The 20,971-nt window shown below is 43.6% G+C and overlaps 1 protein-coding gene across 3 annotated transcripts in view; it reads right to left on the bottom strand.

Annotated features, from left to right (window-relative positions):
- Positions 1-20,971, bottom strand: part of DAG1 (dystroglycan 1) — a 59,145-nt gene that overhangs the window by 26,454 nt on the left and 11,720 nt on the right. Inside the window, exon 1 of one of the 3 annotated variants that reach the window (XM_077776924.1) lies at positions 11,159-11,342. The exons of 1 other annotated variant lie outside the window; for it this stretch is intronic. The gene's annotated coding sequence lies outside the window, so the exon portion shown is untranslated. Of the gene's footprint in view, positions 1-5,269; positions 5,375-11,158; positions 11,343-20,971 lie in introns of those variants that run through there. One more of the 3 variants, XM_077776926.1, reaches the window with a different exon arrangement.

The raw sequence follows: 20,971 nt of genomic DNA, 5'->3' as shown, positions 1-20,971 counted from the left end.
TGATTTTGAACTCCTGGTCTCCAGAGCTGTGAGAAAATAAAAGTATGTTACTCTAAGCTACTAATGTGGTAATTTTTTTTACAGTAGCCCTAGGAAACTAATTTAAGATTTAATGCAATCCCTATCAAAATTCTAGAAAGTGGGGCGCCTGGGTGGCTCAGTCGGTTGAGCATCTGACTTCGGCTCAGGTCATGATTTCACGGTCCGTGAGTTTGAGCCTCACATTGGGCTCTGTGCGGTCAGTTCGGAGCCTGGAGCCTGCTTTGGAGTCTGTGTCTCCTCCTCTCTCTGCACCTCCCTCTACTCACGTTCTCTCAAAAAATGAATAAACGTTAAATTTTTTTTTTAAAAAACCAACAACATGTGAAGGTAAAGGTTTTGGCTGAGTATCATTTCAAACTAATAAAAATCCTAAAACAGTCAGCACTCCTGCTCTATTTCACCTCTTTGTGTCTTCTTCATCACCTTCTCAGGGCTCAAAAGCCCTGTCCTCATTCATGTGTCTGGCATATTCTGAATGGCATCAAGATTGCAGCCTTTGAGGCTACTGCCCTGTCTCAACCTCATCACTGTCCACCTCTAATTCCTGGTGTCCATGTCACTCAGGTGTACACATCCCTAGTTTCTAAGACATCACTTGCTCCCTCAAAGCTCAGAAAAACACATGGTGCTGCTCTGCAAAGGTATGAAAAAGGATTTGAAATTCACCTACCTTAGAAAATTAATGAAGAGGTCTTATCACTTGGCATGATCCCACCCTCTCATCAGTGCTAGATAAATAATAGGTATAACACTGTCCTCCTTCCTATTTCCACTACTTTGTTCTATCCCAAGGCCACAGGTAACCAGGGAGCTCTCACAGGATTTCAGACCCATTCCTCAATAGGGACTTCTCCTCCCAGCTACCACTAGATGCCACACTTCTTCAAGGTGACACCAAAAGACCAGGGACTTAGAAGCTGGGGTCCTGTGGGCATCAGCTCCAAAAACCACTTAACTCCCAGTGACTGCTGCAGGGTCCTCTACCAGGAAAGGCAAAGGAAACACTGTTGACTCCTCCACACCCAGGTTCACCATACTCGGGGTAGAGGTTTTCTGCTCAGATCCCTATCAAGTGCCCCAAGTTAAAGGTTTGTCTTTGAATTCTTTTCTGTGTTTTTGTGTCTCCCAGTTTCTTAACTGTCTGTGCCTCCATACCCCTTTTATAGCTTATTTTATCACTCTAAAAATCTTCTACGTCTTTTGTTTTATACTATTTTAAGTTGTAACTTTAGAGTTTACTGTTGCATAGTGCTTCTCTCAATGGCCTTTATTACACATTCTGTTACTCAGTGAATGGCCCAGCTCAACCAACACCCTACAAGACTGTAATATGTGGAGGGGCAGGGACACATTTGTCACAATCACTGACCTATGCTAAGCACACACAGTTCCAGACACACACCTAATGAATGAATGGGGAGGCTACAAGAATGGTTTTTTAGCTTCTTCCTATCTCTTTACTCTTTAATTTACTTATTTGTCTACTTCTTTACATCCAGTTGATCTTTTACTTTTCTAATCTGATTCTTCCTTTAAAAATTCTCAGCTTATTTGAAAACAGCAACAGAACGAGACACACCCTGTCCTACCCAGAACATAAGCTCAGTCTGCTATCTGCGGACACATGATGACGCGAAGTATCTGTTTCATGGGTATGACTAAGTGCCTCTGCATTTAGCAAGCAGGCAGTGTCCAGGGCACAACTCCAAAGGCTGTATGTTGGTTTTCCATGCTCTGGGGAAAAAAGATCTTTTTCAAACTTGGCAAAAAGCAGCCTTGTGTCTTTCTGATGCTGGCTTCCTATAAGCAAGGGTCACATCCCCCCGTGCTAGGAACTTGGCAGGCTGCATTCAAACACCCAAACTAGGACATCCCACTGGAAGGTCTTTACATAGTCTCTTACTCACACACTTGATCATTCAGAAATGGGGGCACTCCAGAGATCCCCCTCTTCATTTTTTTCAGAGAGGTAACATTCAACCATGGTCACACAGAGCCTGTGGCCAAAATATGGAGAGGGTTCTCTGGAGCTAGAGAAAGACTACAGGTAGAATCACCCAGTCTTCCTGACACAGCCACTCGTTTTAATACTGCATACATGCACTCACATTATACTCTCTAGAACATGAGGAAGTGTTCAGGGCAGCCCAAGAATATGTATGTCTCAGCTGAACTCACAACCTTCTGGCTAACAGAAGCTAGTGAAGATCCCCTACTGAAAAATGGGTAGTGGGAATGGGTAACTCATTCCTCTATACCAGTACCCAGTGCAGTGCCTGCCACTAAGGCGAGCTCAGTGCTGCCCTAGACCCAATGAAATACAACTCTGTGAAGAGGGACCTTCCTAGAGGTTGGTGAAGCCCCTGGCTCTCTGAACACATGCTCAACAGCCATAATATACAGTGTGAAAAATGGGCATAGCTCCCAGGCAGTTCCATCCCTTAATCCCAGACATTTCACCCCAGGGAGCAGAAAAACCTTAAAAGTGTTATAGCTTACAAAGCCTGGACACAGCACAGCCCTTTGCGACACTGTTATCCCAGAGCAGCCACTGAGGCTGCTCTCCCTCCTTTCTTGGTAAAAGCCTATGCTCCTGCCCGCTAGCACCAGAGAAGAGAGCCTCATGGTACCCCAGGTACCCATCCCACCCTTCCCGGGGCCAGGTGAACGTTCAGTACCAAATAGCACCACTGAGCTTGTTATGGGGTAAAGGAAGAATATCTGAGCAGGGGACCTCCCCAGACTCCTGGGGCATGGGTCCCCAACAGTGAAAGGCCCCAGACCCTGAGACCCATGTTAGATAAGTGCCCTCACTCAGAGAATCAAATCTAGTTGGGGTTGGCGCTGATAATCCCCTGCATCTCCCAATGGCCATGCCAATTTTTCCTTTCTCCCAAATGTGACCTTAGGGACTCTCCAGTGATGCGCAGAAATAAAAAGTTAAGTTTTCAGCAATGCCTAAAAGGTGTTGTCCTTTGCATATCAAAATACATAATATCTGTCCTGGAAGCAAGTATATTTTAAGTTTACCAAATCAGTCAGCAGGGACATAACCAGAGAATCAAAAGCATTATACAGTGATGGGTGAGAACCCCAAGCTTCCAAGGGCCAAGTTCAGCAGGAAAGAATCCTTCCAGCCCTTCCTGTCACCAATACTAACCCCTATCTGTATATGACTAAAGCACATGCCTTGTGTAAGGGTGGGACAGGGAAGGACATATGCCCATGAGGAACAAGCCCTTGGACCCTCTGTCCAGACAGTCTTGGGTCCCTGGGAACTAGAAGATTCCACTGGAAGCCCAGCTCCAGGAAAGCAACTCTTTTCTGCTAAAGCTGCCTCCCCAGAGCTGATAAGTGCCCTATGCACACAGGAAGCTCAGTCAGTAAATGCTTTCCACTCAGTAAATACAGGAACAAATGCATATGTGGCACCAACTCAATCCACAGTAAACTTAAATGTTTCCTCATATGCAAAGAAGCCCACAGAAAATGAAACTAAGATATCTTAACTAAAATTCTGAAAGAACAGCTCCCTAGTAATTTCTGCTTTCTAAGAATGAAGGAAAAGTTGTGAGGTTCAACCCATTATTAACTACACAAAATTAGGCTGAAGCCGAGGCAGCCCACCCCACTGCTCCCAGGAACCACTACTTTCCAATAGCTAGGTTACCTAAAAATAGTACTTAAACTCTCAAACTGCTTCTTTTCACCATAGTAATTAAAACAGTTAAGGAGGGGTGGCTCAGTTAGTTGAGCATCTGACTCGTGATTTTGACTCAGGTCATGATCCCCAGGTAGTGGGATCGTGCCCCACGATGAGCTCCACACTGAGCATGGGGCCTGCTTAAGATTCTCTCGGGGTGCCTGGGTGGCACAGTCAGTGGAGCATCTGACTTCAGCTCAGGTCATGATCTCGTGGTTCATAGGTTCGAGCCCCATCTTGGGCTCCCTGCTGTCAGCATGAAGCCTGCTTTGGATCCTCTGTCCCCCTCTCTCTCAGCCCCACTCCTGCTGGATCTCTCTCTCAAAATGAATGAATAAACTAAAAAAAAAAAAAATATTCTCACTCTCCCTCTGACCCTTTCCTCCATTTGCACACTCTCAAATAAATAAATAAAACATGTAAGGAAAATGAGACTCTTTTTAAACCAAACCGAGAAAATAAAATTCCATGTCCCTACTTCAAATGGTTTTGAAAATGCCAAAAGCAAAAACTTAACTGAAACAACTACTTCAGGGTTCTGATACTCAGAAATTAAAATAAAATGTCAAATGTTGGGGCACCTGGGTGGCTCAGTCAGTTAAGTGTCCAACTTCGGCTCAGGTCATGATCTTGCAATACAGGGGTTCAAGCCCCGCATCAGGCTCTGTGCTGACAGCTAGCTCAGAGCCTGGAGCCTCTCTTCAGATTCTGTGTCTCCATTTCTCTGACCCTCCTTGCCTTGCACTGTCTCTCTCTCTCTCTCAAAAATAAATAAAACGTTAAAAAATTTTTTAATAAAAAATAAATAAATGTCAAGAGTCAGTCTAATGTTAATATAAAAATTCTACAGGGTTAACCAGTTTAAAGCTGCTCAAAGCAAAGGGCGCCTGGGTGGCTCAGTCAGTTAAGCATCTGACTTCAGCTCAGGTCATGATCTCATGGCTCGTGGGTTCGTGGGTTCGTGGATTCAAGCCCTGCATCGGGCTCTGTGCTGACAGCTGGGGAGCCTGGAGCCTGATTAGGATTCTATGTCTCCCTCTTCCTGTACCCCTCCCCAACTCATGCTCTGTTTCTCTCTCTCAAAAATAAATAAACATTAAAAAAAATTTTTTTTAACTGCTCAAACTGATGGCCAACAGGATGTACTCCACACAGTGGAAAACAATAGTGTGAAGTAATTGTTTATTCGGGCTCCAAATACCAAAGACAGGCAGCTTTCTCTGCTTTCAGTTAAAATGGGCCTTTTTCACTCCTTGGCACCAGATGAAGAAGGTGTTGAACCAAGTCACTGGTGAAGATTCAAGGTGTCACCTCAGAAGCACTCACAGCTCCAGAAGCAGAGAGGAGGATTCCCTAACATGAGGCAAGTTCCTGCCTGGCCTGTGCGCTATGGGAATATCACTGGAAGTGTGGGGGCAGCCCCAGAGAGACACCATCAGCAAGCTGGAGAACCCACCAAAGGAGTCTAGGGTTACACACACAGCAAGAGACTTCAAGTAAAAATACGTGGGAGAAAAAACTTACCACCTCTGAAAAGCAAACACTATACAATCACCTATCAGAAAAGCTGTTTCGACACTTTTCTCATGTGGAAAACTCTTGCAAATTCTCACATATCACAGATACCAAAAGCAGAGGTACAGGAAGGGCAATGGTTTCTGCTGATGGTGGTTTGGTTTTTTCAACAAAGGCAGGAAGGAAGTGAAGGTTTAATACCTGGGTACAAACTCACTCAGGTACAAACATGACCTAGAGGAAGAAAAGAAGGACAAGGTTCAAAAACCCAGGGCTGCAGGCCATTTTCCACCGGACTGTGGTTTTTCATCTGGGTCAATTTTTTACAACTTCTGCGACAAAACTCACTGAGAAAACAGTTCATTCTACACTCTACTGATCTCAGTATGGCACTTGCTGTTAAACATTACTCACCATTGAATTGCACACTTAACAATGGTTAAGATGGTAAATTCTGTTAGATGTTTTTTACCACAATTAAAAAGTACTTTAATGGGGTGCCTAGGCGGCTCAGCTGGTTAAGAGTCCGACTCTTGATTTCGGCTCAGGTCATGATCTCATGGTTCGTGGGATCAAGATCCATGTTGGGCTTCATGCTGACAGCATGGCAGAGCCTGCTCCAGAGTCTCCCTCTCCCTCTCTCTCTACCCCTCCCCTGTTTGCGGGCACGTGCACACTCCCTCTCTCTCTCAAAATAAATAAATAAACTTTTAAAAAAAAGCTTTAATGGGTAAGGTGGTAAATTTTATGTATTCTTACCACAATTATAAATTTTTTAAAAACATTATTCAGAGTCATACCAATTAGACTTCAGAAAAAACACTTATGAGGCTGAGGTCCAGTCTTAATCACTGATGCCCAGGTAGGGCACCGAGGACAGAAAAGGGTAAACTGAGCCCGAAGACAAAGACCATCTGGCTGCAGCAGCTGGACTGGGAGGTGGGGAGTAAATAAATGCGAGCGGTGGACAGCCAGACTCAGCAGAATCCAAGTGAGAATGAATTACCACATCCGCATACCCGTGTGGAATCCAAGAACCCAATTAAAGCAAATTACAATTATCTCAAGACAGCCCAACAATAATTACACTTCAGCGCATATTTACCGACTACCTACCCTGTGCTAGGTGTGAAGCTTCATTTGCTGTGCATTCAGCCTTCCCAAATTTCATAGAAAAATATTCAATTAAGATTTACATACATTACTAAGTCATAAAACACAAGAGCTAATAAAACTAAATACTTATGTATTATAAATAGGCAAATTTACAAACACCAAGTAGGTGCTTACTGGAAACTAAAAAGTTTCCTTCTGACTCCCCAAACTTCCCCTGGCTATCCATACCCCTCCCCATCTCAGCACAAAGGTAGAATGGAACTAGCTATGGGGACAGGCTGGATGCCGAGGGCTGCCCAGAGAGCAAAGGAGGCAGAAGGGGATCACTGCCGGGGTCTCGGCAGCACGTCCTCTGCTGCCCTCTCTCATAGTAGATGCCTAGCACCAAACAAACAGGCATTGGCAGGCATCAGAGTACAGGGAAACGGTTTCCATTAAATCCCTGAAATGACACACCAAGCACAAAAGCAGTCATCACCTGATTTCACACTCTGAAGTTGAAAAAGTGAGTTTTCTGATTTTTCCCCTATTATACAACACAAGATTACATATAAGTGCCATAGCTCACAACTAATATGCTAATCTGACTTCATGAATTAAGTTGAGAAAAAGTGTGCTGACTACTAGTCTTCCTGACCTAACTGGCTAATCAGACTCCAAAACAGAGGAGTGAGATGAAATACCAGAGTGGTCCCAGTCATTCCCAGCTCCCTACTCAGGTCCCCCCTTACCACAGCCCTTGGCCCTGCCAGCAGTCTCCTCACAATACAGGTGCCAAAGAGGGGTGTCCTCGCCCTGGTGAATGGGAGTTCTTGCACCCACCCTGTATGGTTGCTATTGCACCAAGTCTTTATCTAGGCAAATACTTCAACCTTCAGTGTTTAAAGTTGTGACCTGCTTTGGCTACATTCTTGTTTTGGGCCACATTCTTTAGACTCAACCATCAAGAATATTTCAACCATGCCAGAAACTCCAGACCAACAAACCTTGTTTATAAAAGGACAAGACACAACTAGCACCCACTCCGTTTGCTCAGGCTTTCTTGCTAGCTGGATTCCTTCCCTCCCACATATGGCTCTAATTGGCTTTTCTACCCACCTCAGCCTTGCAACAGCTACAAAATCTAAATCATTACAAACTTCTCTGGTAGGTTTTAGAGGTGTGCTTCTGAAGGCTACAAGAAAACAGTCAAAAGATGGCCTTGCAGGCTCTTGGAAACCCGCTCCGCGAAACCACGGCTACTCTCCCATCAGGGAGTGAGGCAAGGCCAATGCGGAGCAGGACAGGGACGTCTGACACACTGACCTTGCAATCAGGCTTGCCCAGGGTGGTACCTAAGAGCACCAGCTCCCAGTAAACCGGTGAAGGCAAAACTGGGCCAAGCCCTGTGAGCCCCTACATTACTAGTCTCTCCCAGAAGAGGATGCTTGGGTTGCTCTTCCAGGAGATTCAGAGAATCTAAATCTCCTTTCTCCTTACATTTAGAGAATGTGTCTAGTTCAGGCACATCCACACCAGGTACGATGGAGAAAACCTGTTACTCCCAAGTGCTTGCCTCTTCCTCGGAGCTCCAGGTGATCCCCAGCTGCCATATGCCACAGTGAATTTACACCCAGGCTAGCACAATTAAAGAAATCCTTGAAGATGCCCTTGTCCTCACCTCCCGAGGTCTCTACCTCCTCTTTTTACAGACTCTGATCATTCCCTTAGCACAAAGGAAAAAGTGCACTTTTACTCAGTAGTCATTATTTGAAAATTAATTCCTGTATTTTAGAACCTCAGGATTAAAAATTGAAAGCAAAAAGGGATAAGGGAAGGACAAATGCCAGAGATCTCCCATCTTATCAAAAAGGTGAAGCTATACTTTACATATTCCCAAGGTGTGGGGAGAAAGTAACAACTACAAAGCACTTTTCAGTGGTGGCCAGAATGTCCTGATGCATGAAAGGTACTTTCTTCTTCCATAGCCGGGACCTCCTTAATTTCCACACTGGGCCATTATCAGGCACAGATGGATTCCCACAGCCCTGGAAGACAGAGATCCCACCAGCCCACAGCTTTATTTTTCAGATGTTTTATCTTTATTTCCCATGAATCTTCAACTGGTTTCACTTCTAAAGTGAACACATACAGGGGTGCCTGGCTGGCTCAGATGGAAAAGCATGAGACTCTCGATCTTGGGGTAATGAGTTGGAAGCCCCATGTTGGGCATAGAGATGACTTTAAAAATAAATAAATAAGGGATGCCTGGGTGACTCAGTCAGTTAAGCATCCAACTCTTGATTTTGGCTCCGGTCATGATCTTGCAGTTTGTTCAGTTCCAGTCCCACACTGGGTTCTGTGCTATCAGCACAGACCCTGCTTGGGATTCTCTCCCTCTCTACTCCCCTCCTGTGCTCACACTGTCTCTCTCTCTCTCAAAATAAATAAACTTAATAAATAAACAAATATTTATAAAGTGAACACACAAGCATCCTACCCTTCCTGGGCTCTACGTAGTTATCTGGACTGGAAAAAGACCTCACTTGTAAGCAGAAAATTTATCTTCTGTCTTCTCATTGTACACCAGGCCAACGAATCCTAAACCAAAAGTTCTGTGGTCTTGGAATGGACCTAATTAAGAGTCAGGAACCGCCTCTTTGTATTTCTTTCATGCAGGGATCAAGAGGGCACTGTCAGGGATTTCACGACAACATAGCCCTACTACCAGGCTGGCCCTTCAAAGAGCCCTATGGAGACTGCCACTGCCTTACATGCTCAGAATTTACTTGGTCAGGAGGAAAAACAACAACAAACAAACAAACAACACTTGCTTGGGCAGTAAGAGGAAAGACCAGGAAGGGAGAGAGTAGGAGTAAACTAGACAGAGCTGTGATTCTATCTCCTCAGACTAAGCTGCCCTGCACAGCTTGATTGATAAAACAGGATTTGTCCCTCCACCTAGTTATCTCTTGATAAGATTTCTATATGGGGGAGTGGGAGATGCAGAGATAAAACAGGGAGCAGGGAGAGTGCCCCCCACACCTCTGCCAAGCTGTTCATCCTGAGGCAATAGACCAGCCGGCCTTGAGACATTTCTTAACCTGGTTGAGAAAAAGACCACAAAAACCTTAGCCTCCCTGCCCCTGTCAAATCCCTCTGTAGGAACCCTTCTGGATTTTGCTGACTGTTACAACCCAAGTAAGGGTTCCACCCATCAAACTGCCCTCAGAATGCCACAGGTTCCTTAGAGATGATTTTCATCCCAAAGGAGAAAAGAGCAGGCCTCCAGTCTTCTGCTAGCCTTAGATCATAAACTGCTATGTTCAACAAATGCTTACAGGAAAATCCACATTTCCTTGGAACAAAGAAATAAAAATATAGCAAATTCACCAGTTAACAGTTTATTTATCTAGAGAGTTAGAGTTCTGTTTTATTTTCTTTTTATATAATAAAGCTCTCATAATCCACAGACACCTCAAAAAGCCACTCAAGCTCTCTACATGCACAAAGGCTAAGATGCAGGAAGTCACCCAGCGTGCTCTTAACAACAGAGTTTCCACCTCTCAAACCCCAAGGGTTGGTAAAGCTGCAAACCGAGGCAGCAGCTTCTGGGAAGGTCCACCCTATAAAGTAAACAACTATAGATAATTCACAGAAGGCTAATTTAAAGTCTGCAAATCCCTTTAATATTATTATTACTATTATTTTGCAAATCCATTTTTTGGATTACTTGTAATGCATCCAGGGATCTTGGCTATCATTTCCTTTTACAGACTAGTAAATACTAAATTTGTCACTGACATGGGGCCAAGGTAGAGACAAGGTTCAACCTCCACGACTCAGCAAGCACCTCACACAGGACCAGTGTGCATGCGTCTGGTACTGGTTACTTTCCCGTGGCTCATGCCTGCTAGATAACTCCACAGCACTGAGTATAGCGCCTGGGTACCAAGACCTGCAAATGGTCAGTGTACAGCACTTGTAAGCCTGGATTCGGCAGGCTTTTGTTTGTTTGTTTTTTAGATTTAATTTTAAGTAATCTCTATAACCAATGTGGGATTTGAACTCATGACCCTGAAATCATGAGTCACACTCCTCTGACCCAATCAGGTGCCCTTTTTTTTTTAAGTAGGTTCCACACCCAATATAGAGCCCAATGTGGGGCTTGAACTCACGACTGAGATCAATACCTGAACTGAGATGGAGTCGGATACTTCACCAACTGTGCCACCCAGGCACCCTTGGACACGATAGGCTTTTAAAAAAAACATTTCCGAAACATTCTGTAGGAGAGTAAACATGTTCTAACTTCATCAATGCCTCAACTGGAAAGCAGTGGTCCTGCCCAACGGAACCTGAGGTGTGACTGCCCTCTGGGTATGGGACAGGCAAGAGGTCAGTGACTATCAGAGGTCCCAGACAGTTGGTGCAATGGAGCAACTGCAAATTTTTTGGCCAAACAGGATTTTTTAAAACTTTTTTTTTCTAAGTCTGTTCTCAGAAACCTTGTTTTTAGTCAAATACAGAATGAAATAACATCAACACAATCAACAGCATGGACAGATACAACTTGAGCAAGTGGCAAATTAAATAATGATACCTGGTATTTGCTTTGCTCTTTAGATGAAAAACAAAGGATAAATATCACAGAAACAATACTGTTCACTTCTGCAGTAATTACTTTTCTTTCTCCATAAGCACCTTGCTCTAGTAAGAAAATACATGATACAAATTATATGTTCTTGATAATTCTTATTCAACAAATTTTGACCATCTACTCAGTATCAGATACTGTCTTACCTTCCCCCATCTGCTCTTTAATTCCAACTCCATTCGTGTTTCAGATTCTCTCCGTAAAGAACAACATAAAATTCAAATGCTTGCTCTTAGAAGATTAAAGTCTCAAATAAAATTATATAAGCCTCTCTTTTTTCCTAATAAAAATTTGCCCCACTAGATTGAGTGTCCACTGGAAAACAATACAGGGCCTAATTTACCTGGGCCTGAGCTCAGACTGGTTCAGTGGTAAACAAACAGCAAGGTCTGACCAGGGTGGAGGAGAATGTAGGTCAGCACCAATCAAGAAAAGCCAAGGCCTCAGAGTATGGCCTCTACTTCCTAGACCAGTCAGTCCTTCCAAGAAACCGGGAAGCAAAAGGACAGGAGGATCCAAGAGACATTTGTTTTCACTCAGCCTTCCCTGGGAGATGGGCTCACTGTCACCATCCAATGATATGAGTCAAGACCAATCCTTCTGGTCAAGTTCAAAAACAGGTCAAAGATCTGACTGTGTGTGCACTAGATCCTTACCTCCTTCCCACCTCCTGGGTCCCTCCTGCCTCACTTGTCATCTCTTCACACCCGCCACCACTAGCTTTGGCTAATGTCTTGTCCAAGATTCCTGGCTCATATCTGACCTCTGTGCTGAGGTGTCTACTGAACCTTCCGGTTCTCTACTTATGTTCAGGACTGAGCTCCAAGTCTTCTTCTCCCAAGGACTATCCTTCTTTCACCACTCCAGGAGTGCTTTTTCTCCTATCCAAGCGTGTCCAATCCCTTCCACTCATTTAACGATGAGTACACTCCACAGCACATGCTCCTGAACACAGAGCCACAAGTGTTCCAACAGCACAACTGTGCTCCACTCAACCTGGACCGCTTACACCCACAACATGCCACACACCCCTTCAATAAGACGGGTGTTCAACAAACACAAATCAATTTTGCCTCAAATGTGGCACTACACCAAAGTTCATTCTTTTCCTTTGCTTTATCACTTCAAAAATAGCTAGACATTTCCAGTGTCAAGCATGAGACTTCTCAGGAAGAGGGGAGCAGAAGACATACCTTTTTAACACACTGGCCACCCAAAGCCAACTGAAGCTGGCTTCCTCAGTAACCATCTTCCTCAAATGAGCTTTGATCCATCTAACAGGCAGGTTTATCAACACCCCCGGAATGCCCAGTTCCACTTCCATGAGACAGGCTAAGTTTCTTACTTCAACCGAGGATACAAGCTCTGCTAAGCTTGGGGGCAGTGGCTCTAGACTTTGGTTGCACACTAAAATCACCTGGCCAGAGGATTTAGAAAACTGATGCTTGGGTCCAACCCCAAATATTCTGATGTCACTGACTAGGGGTATAGATTCCAACCAACTGCAAACCTTGCTCTAAAGACATAGCAGCTCTGAAATAAGAACAGAGGAGGTGGACAGTATGATTTGGGGCCCAAACCACAAGATACGGAAGGAACTGGAAACTGCTGCAGCTGAGGAAGAGGACGTGAAAATGTAGGAACTTACCCTCAACCCACCACTTCTGAACAATCCTGACCAGGGCAAGGACTCTAATACTGAAATTCTCACGGGGGCCTCAGACCCACAATTCTAGACCCTCTAAAAAGTTTCTCCCACATGTCCTGGCCCCCTCACAAATAAATGCTGCTCAGAGGCAGCCCTAGCACCACACTGAACACCCAGGAGTGGTACTGCAGTTGTTCTCTCTCCACTCTCCATGACCTCAGTCTTCCTCCAGCTCTCAGAGGCTGCAGCAGTGTCTGGCTCCACTCTGATTCTGTGGCATGAGCCCAAGACCTGAACCTGACCACCAGGTGCTGCCTAGGCTTGTTTTCTCAACAGTGAAATGGGGACCATGCTGTCACTGACCTGCCAGTCAGGATGAACTGAAGGTGATACATGAGGTCTTCAGCCCAGTGCCTGTACAGATGGAGCACTCTATAAAGACTGCCTCTTCTAATTACTATGGTTTACCCTACACTCACCTGCCATAATGAAGAGTACTGTGTTCCAGATGCTGCAACACCTGAAGACTGACATGTGACCTTGAATCCTCACAGCGACCCTAATGAACAGCTAAGGTCTCCTTTATGACATGAAAAAAATGGAAATCCACAGCCAGTAAGAGGCAGTGCCAGCACCCAAGGCCTAGTTCATCAGATTAACTTGCCCAAGCTACAACTGCCATCACATAGCTCTAGCATTCCAGGCAGCTCATGACAGCTGCCTGTGGATCAGGCCTACCATCACTGCCTGGCACAAAAAGAAGTACTGATAAGTGTTTGCTTAGTGGAATTTTGCCTAGCTCCCTCTCACCCTCCACCTCCTAGACTCCTAAATGCTATTTCCTTGGTAAACCTGCCAAACTCAGTCCTCATTAAATTCTCAGATCTGATTTGCCCACATAGTCTAATGATGGCATAGGGAGGACACAGGTCAAACCCATGTCTTCCCATGACACAGGTACCTGCCTGGGGGAGAATTATGTCAAAGATCACATGAAACACAGGGTACGTGTGCTCTATCACCTCAAGAGACACTGCACCATCACTTCAGAGCTCTGACAACAGTCATAGGCACTGCCTGGGGAGCTGGATTTTAGGGTCTCTGGTATCGACATCCAGGTATATCCTTCCTCTTTAGAGATCAATTTAATGGTTCTAATAATTTCCCTATCAATTAAGTAGCAATAAATTATTTTTGAGCAGGGAGGGCCTTCTTTTCTTGCTAAAGTCCATCTTATTCTGCTAATATCTTGTTCACTTATTCCACCGAAACTGTACATTCATGAAACTATTCAACTGCAACATGATTAAGTAACTGAATACAAAATTAGTTTTAGAAGACTTTCAATAAATAAAAAGATGTACCATGCATCTGTATCTTGGTTTCAACTAAAAGGCACCAGGATCCTAGTGGAAAGGGCTGATATGAGGCTGGGGTAAGGAGGCTGGAATATCTTGTTGCATCAGAAAGTCAAGGAGTACTGAAACAATTATGGGGACATGTCAAAAGAACACAAGAGTGGTGTCTAGGTGTCTCAGTCGGTTATGTGTCTGACTTCGGCTCAGGTCATTATCTTAACAGTTTGTGAGTTCTAGCCCTGCGTCCAGCTCTGCTGTCAGCGCAGAGCCTGCTAGGGATTCTTTGTCCCCCTTTCTCTCAGCCCCTCCTCTGCTCTCTCTCTCTCTCAAACAAACAAACAAATAAAAGACAGGAGCCAGCCTGAAGAGGTTCCCGTAGCCAAACCTGGGATGATCTGGGCATCAAATAAATAGAGACAAGAATCACAGTAAGTTACCAATATGAACTAATAAACAAAATAGCCAATGAATAAATATATGGGGGGGCAGCTCTTCTAGAATAAATGATACCAATACAGAAGGAATGATCTTAGAAGCATCAATGGATCCTGAAACAAAGTGTCCCCTGCCATAAATTACTTACTAATGGCAAAGGGAAAAACAGCAACTTTACAATAGAAGAAACTGCCAGGTATATCTTTAACCAGAGCTGATCATCAAAATAAGCTGCATCTCAAACCACAATGAGATACCACCTCACACTGGTCAGAATGGCTAAAATTAACAACACAGGAAACAAGAGATGTTGGTGAGGGATGTGGAGAAAGGGGAACCCTATTGCACTTTTGGCAGGAATACAAATTGGTACAACCACTCTGGAAAACAGTGTGGAGGTTCCTCAAATAATTAAAAATAAACCTTACACCCAGCAATTACACTACCAGGAATTTATCCAAAGGATAAATAAAAAAATGCTGATTCAAAGGGGTACATACACTCCCAATGTTTACAGCAGCACTATCAACAAAAGCCAAATTATGGAAAGAGCCCAAATGTCCATCAACTGATGAATGGATTAAGAAGATGTGGTATAGGAGCACCAAGTGGCTCAGTCAGTTAAGCATCTAAATTCGGCTCAGGTCATGATCTCACAGTTCACAGGTTCAAGACTCGTGTCAGGCTGTGTTGACAGCTCCAAGCCTGGAGCTTCAAATTCTGTGTCTTCCTTTCTCTCTGTCTCTCCCCCACTTGCACTCTGTCTCTCAAAAGTAAACATTAAAAAAAAATTTTTTTAAGACATTGTGTATATATATGCAATAAAATACTACTTGGTGATGAAAAAGAATGTAATCTTGCCAGCTGCAACAACATGGATGGAACTGGAGGGTATTATGCTAAGCAAAATAAGTAAATCAGAGAAACACAGATGTCATATGATTTCACTCATGTGTGGGATTGAGAAACTTAAAGATGAACATAGGGAAAGGGAAGGAAAAATAAGATATAAACAAGAGATGGAGGCAAACCATAAGAGACTCTTAAATACAGAGAACAAACTGAGGGTTGACGGGGGTAGGTTAAATGGGTGATGGGCATTAAGGAGGGTATCTGTTGGGATGAGCACTGGGTATCATATGTAAGTGATGAATCACTGGCTTCAACTCCTGAAGCCAAGACTACACTGTAAGTTAACTAACAAGAATTAGAAGAAAAAAAAAAAAGAACAAGCTGCATCTCATACCTACTCATATGGGACAATCAAAGATACTACTAAAACAACTTTAGAAATCTGAATATGGACTGTAAAATAGTACACCAATGTTAATGTCCTAAGGTTTTAAAAATCTTTTTTAGGTCTGTTTATTTATTTTGAGGGAGAGAGAGAGAGGGCACAAGCAAGTGGAGGGGCAGAGAGAGAGAGAGAGAGGGATAGACAGAATACCAAGCAGGCTATATGCATCAGCACAGAACCCAAAATGGGGCTCGAATGCATAACAATGAGATCATGACCTGATCTAAGATCAAAAGTCAGATGCTTAAGTCACACAGGTGTCCCTTAAATGTCCTGATTTTTAAAAAATATTTTAAAGTCAAAAAAAATATTTTAATGTCTATTTTTGAGTGAGTGAGAGAGAGAGAGAACAAGCAAGGGAGGGGGAGAGAGAGAGAGAGAGAGAGAGAGAGAGAGAGAGAGAGAGAGAGAGATAGAACCAGAAGCAGATTCCAGGCTCTGAGCTGTCAGCACAGAGCCCAACCCAGGGCCCAAACTCACAAACCATGAGATCATGACCTGAGCTGAAGTCAGACATGTAATTGACTGAACCACTCAGGTGTCCCTAAATATACTGATTTTGACAGATGATCTGTAGTAAGAGAATGTCCTTGTTCTTAGGAAATACGTAATTAAGAATTTCAGAGTAAAGGGGCGCCTGGGTGGCTTAGTCGGTTAAGCATCCAACTTTCGCTGAGGTCATGNCCTCCCCTGCTCACCCTGTCTCTCTCCCTCTCCTAGAAATAAAAAAAACATTAAAAAAAAAAAAAAAAAAGAATTTCAGAGTAAAAAAAAGAATTTTGGAGTAAAGGGATGTGATGTTTGCCAATTATACAAATGGTTCAAGAAAAATGTATAGAAAGAAAACAGGGAATAACAATAAAGCAAACAAGAAAAAACATAAACAAATGGTAATTTAAAGGAAAGCGTATTTAGGTGCTCCTTACACTAATCTTGCAATTTTTCTATAAGTCTTAAAATATATCAAAATTTGAAAGTTAGAGGTACCTGGCTGGTTCAAGTCCAAAGAGGGTGTTTTTCTTGATCTCAGGGTCATGAGTTCGAGCCCCATGCTGGATGCAGAAATTACTTAAATAAATAAATAAACATAAATATTACAGAGATATATGCCATGTGAAATGGATAGAAAACGAACGGTAAGGGGCGCCTGGGTGGCTTAGTCAGTTAAGCGTCCGACTTTCACTTAGGTCATGATCTCGCGGTTCGTGGGTTCGCCCCCTGCATCAGGCTCTGTGCTGACTGCCAGCTCAGAGCCTGGAGCCTGTTTCAGTCTGTGACTCCCTCTCTCTCTGACCCTCCCCTGCTCACGCTGTCTCTCTCTCTCTCCTAGAAATAAAACATTTAAAAAAAATTAAATTAAAAAAAAAAGAAAACGAATGGTAAGAAAAAGGAATGTGGTGCATGTTCCACCTCCCCTCCCAGACTTCAGTTCTTCCCTGGTAAGCAGGGATATTCATCAACAATTGTGAGGCAAAGTCCGCAGACGAGCTCTCTAAACTGTGACAGCCTATGTAACCCTAACCCCACCACTAACTTCACACCCTAGCACCCTGCCCACTAGCATTCCAGGGTCGAGGCACCAAACCCCTAGACTGCATGATTCAAAACACAATTCCCACCAGGTTCCCGGGGCCCTTCAAGTTTGCAAGGGGGAAATGAGGGTATTTTAAAAGCATTTTCCTCCAGAAACACTACAAACACAAAAATAACACAAAAAAGGACTTTGTTTGTTTTAAAAGTGACTTGGGTTATAATGGAAGAAAATGTCACACGGGGGCCTGAAATTACTACATTGGGCTATGTTTGCTTAAGATTAAAAATAGTTTCATCTTCCCTTCCCAGGAGCCTTCCCTCCTGGAGAAAAAAACCCTGACCAGACCATCACCAAGTTCAGAGATCCCAGAGCTAAACGCAAGGTCTGGACAGGCCAGTGTTTCTCAGTATCACATTCCCCACTAACAATTCCTGATCACATTCCAGAAGATACACAGCAAGCCTCACAAAGATGCCCTCAGTTCTCTGGTCCTTACCTATGGGCTAACGCAATAAAAGTAATTCCCATGGGGGTAAAACAAATTCCAATAATAAAACCGGGCACAAGAAAAGCAGGCTTCCTTTCCAGGGCCTCAGGTGAGCAGGCTGGGTTTCCTCAGTAGCTGTCCACAAATGACACATTTTACGTGTCTCTAAACTCATACACAAGTACATCTCTTTTTAATGCATTCTTAAAGCTCAAATGGAATCACATATTTCATAATTGTTACTTTTTAAATTTACTAGAACTGGGAGACCTTGCCCCAGTGGCTGGACCCACCTTATCACTCACCCTTGCTGCTTGTGGCACATTTAAGTGTCTAAAGTATCCTGCCTCTTTTGCTCTCAAGGGTGCTCTCATTCTCATAGTTGTACTCTTCTGGGAGGAAATCTGAACATAAACTCCTAGATGTGAAATTGTCGGGTCAAAGGTTATGTACATTAGAACTGATAGATACTGGCAAAATAACTTCAATTTACATTCCCACCTAAAGATGGAAGTGACTTTTCCCCTACTTTCTCTAAAACTAAGTTATTGGCACACTCCTTCATTAACAACATAAGAAGAGGAAGTAGAATGGGACAGGTTGAAACAGCATGAGAAAGCAGTTTGTCCCTCTCATATTCCTTGAATATTGGGCATGGTGGGTAGCAGGTGTCATGAATTCAAACAGTAAGTAGTAGTACTTCACAATCAGCCAGCATGACAGTATGGGAGGGTGAGCATCTAGAAGACTAATGAATCAAAACATGGTGCTATGTTTTTCTAGTCAAACTTGACTACCTCAGAGGAAAACTGCTATGGAGAATTTATGAGCAAATGACTCCAAATAATAAGGTATCTATGCTGTTCTTTGCTCCCAATGTTTCTTCCTGGGACCAGCCCTCTAGACCAGAGTACTTCCTGAGCCCACCCCAGAACAACTCCAGGGTCAGGGCAGGGGAACAGAGGCATAAGTTCTGAACACAAGGAGAGGAGAAGGAAGCTAGAAAGTATTTTGGGGCTCCTGAGTCTAACCTTCATACTGTAGTTTCACTGTTCTGAAAAACATTAACCTTCTCTAATCATTACTTCCAAATCTAAGTTTGATGCCTGTTGTCCTTCAACTGAGGGGCAGGGCCTGACAGGAATGCTGGAGACCAGCTGTCCTGGAGGTGGCACCCTCCACTCTTGGGGCCCTGGGGAAAGAGCCATGTATCCCAGGCCAGTGCAGCCATCTGGGACAGGCAGTCGTGCACCTAAGCACAGAAGTACTCACCAGTCCACTCTCCTCTTTCAGATCTGCCTAAATTATACATGTAGATAATTAACCTAACAGAAAATGGTGCCCACAACAGTGACTGACATTCCAAAGTCCTAAGATGACCTTCCCAACTCTCTGTCATGCTAGTTCTTGGTTAGAAGCCTGCCGGGGCACCTGGGTGGCTCAGTAGGTTAAGGTTAGAAGGCTGCCTGGAAAAACCAGGTGACCTAGGCAACTTCACCACGATGAGGAGTAATAGGAACTGAGAGCCACACCCCACCATGAGGACCATGATATAAACCCTAGAGAAGAACACTAGAACCAGAGAGAAAGAACATGAAGCCCTTCAGCAGATGCTATGGTTACATTACCTTCTAGAGCCAGACACCAAACTATTGAGGGATGAAATGACCAGAAGTCTGAGACTTGCTTCAAAATTATGTGGGGGTGGGGCAGTGGTTAGAAGTGTGAATAGGGATTCACTGCACTAATCATTAAGAGTGTACTTGAAATTCTCCATAATAAAAAGTTCAAAAGTAAAATACAAGAGGCATATAAATAAAATCCCTAGTTATTGAAACATCAAATATATCCACAATTCACTCTTAGTATATACCAATAGAAGACATGGACAAGAACATTTATATCGGTATTATTCATGTCAAAAACTAGACACAGCCCAAATGTCTACCAACAGGAAAAGCAGTAAACTGTGATACATTCGTGTGAAATACTATACAACAAAAGAGAACAAAATGCTGTACAGAACCACACAGATGCCACAGACCTAACGTTCAACAAGAAAAAAACAAATGACAGTCTTAGACATTCTATCATTCCACCTACATGAAGATCAAGAGCAGCAAAACTAAGCTTAAGGACAAAGGTCAGAAGAGTGGTTACTTTAGGGGAGAGACACCTGGGAGGCTCAATCTGTTGAGCATCTCTTGATTTCGGCTCAGATCATTATCTTATGGTTCATGGGTTTGAGTCCCTTATGGGACTGTGTGCTGACAATGTGGAGCCTGCTTGGGATTCTCTGTCTCCCTCTCTCTGCCCCTTCCTGGCTCGCTTGTAGGCTCTCTCTCACTCTCTCTCTCAAAATAAATAAACTTTGAAAGAAGAAGAATGGTTACTTTTGGGGAGATGTTGATTGGGGAAAGGCACAATGGAACCTTCTGAAAATATTCACTATCTTGATCTGAGAGGTGTATATATACGTAAAAATGTGTTGAGCTGTACATCTATAAATAATGCTTCAATTTTTAAAAACTGGTGACATCAAAAAAATCAAATGCTACTAGTTACCAGGTAATTCAGTGAAATAGCTTTATCTATAACAGAATATATTTTCAAAGCCTCAAGAATGAGAAAATTCAGCTCTGGCCTAGGATAAAATGGCCAGAGCCTGCTACCTGCTGACACCTGAGGGGAAAGTAGGGCCTCCTAAGGACTTCCACTGCTAGCTGATCATAGATAGCAAAAAACACCAGAGCCGCCAGCACTAGCAACATGGCTTTAACTCCTACTTTACCACCCTAAGCAAGTAGCCATAATTATGCCCTCACCAAAATCTGAATAATTCCATTTTTAAATGTAATAATAAAGATCTCTCATACAGGAGATTCGGCATTCCCCTCACCACCATGCCTGCTGTTGGCTGCCTGACACCCACTCCCATGGGCAGCTCCTGACTATTGCTAGGCAGCCTCAGCGGTCCTTCCTCCGGCACAGCCCACACCTCCCTGACTGGAATTCCTTACATTCTCCTCCCTAAAGGACAAACTCCCAGAAAACTTAGATTCAAAACAAGAAAACAAAACCTGGTCTACTTCTTTAGGCCTAAGCAATCTGAGTGGACAGACACAACACAAAAATCTGAATTTACTTAGCTTCGCTTCGAAATTAAGTATAAAATAAATGAAATTTTAAATGTGTGAAAT

The sequence above is a fragment of the Crocuta crocuta genome, unplaced genomic scaffold (genome assembly GCF_008692635.1).
Source record: "Crocuta crocuta isolate KB4526 unplaced genomic scaffold, BGI_CrCroc_1.0 scaffold77, whole genome shotgun sequence".
In the NCBI taxonomy this organism is placed as follows: domain Eukaryota; kingdom Metazoa; phylum Chordata; class Mammalia; order Carnivora; family Hyaenidae; genus Crocuta; species Crocuta crocuta.
Note: the sequence above shows the minus strand (reverse complement) of the source record. Positions and strands in the feature narration are given on the sequence as shown.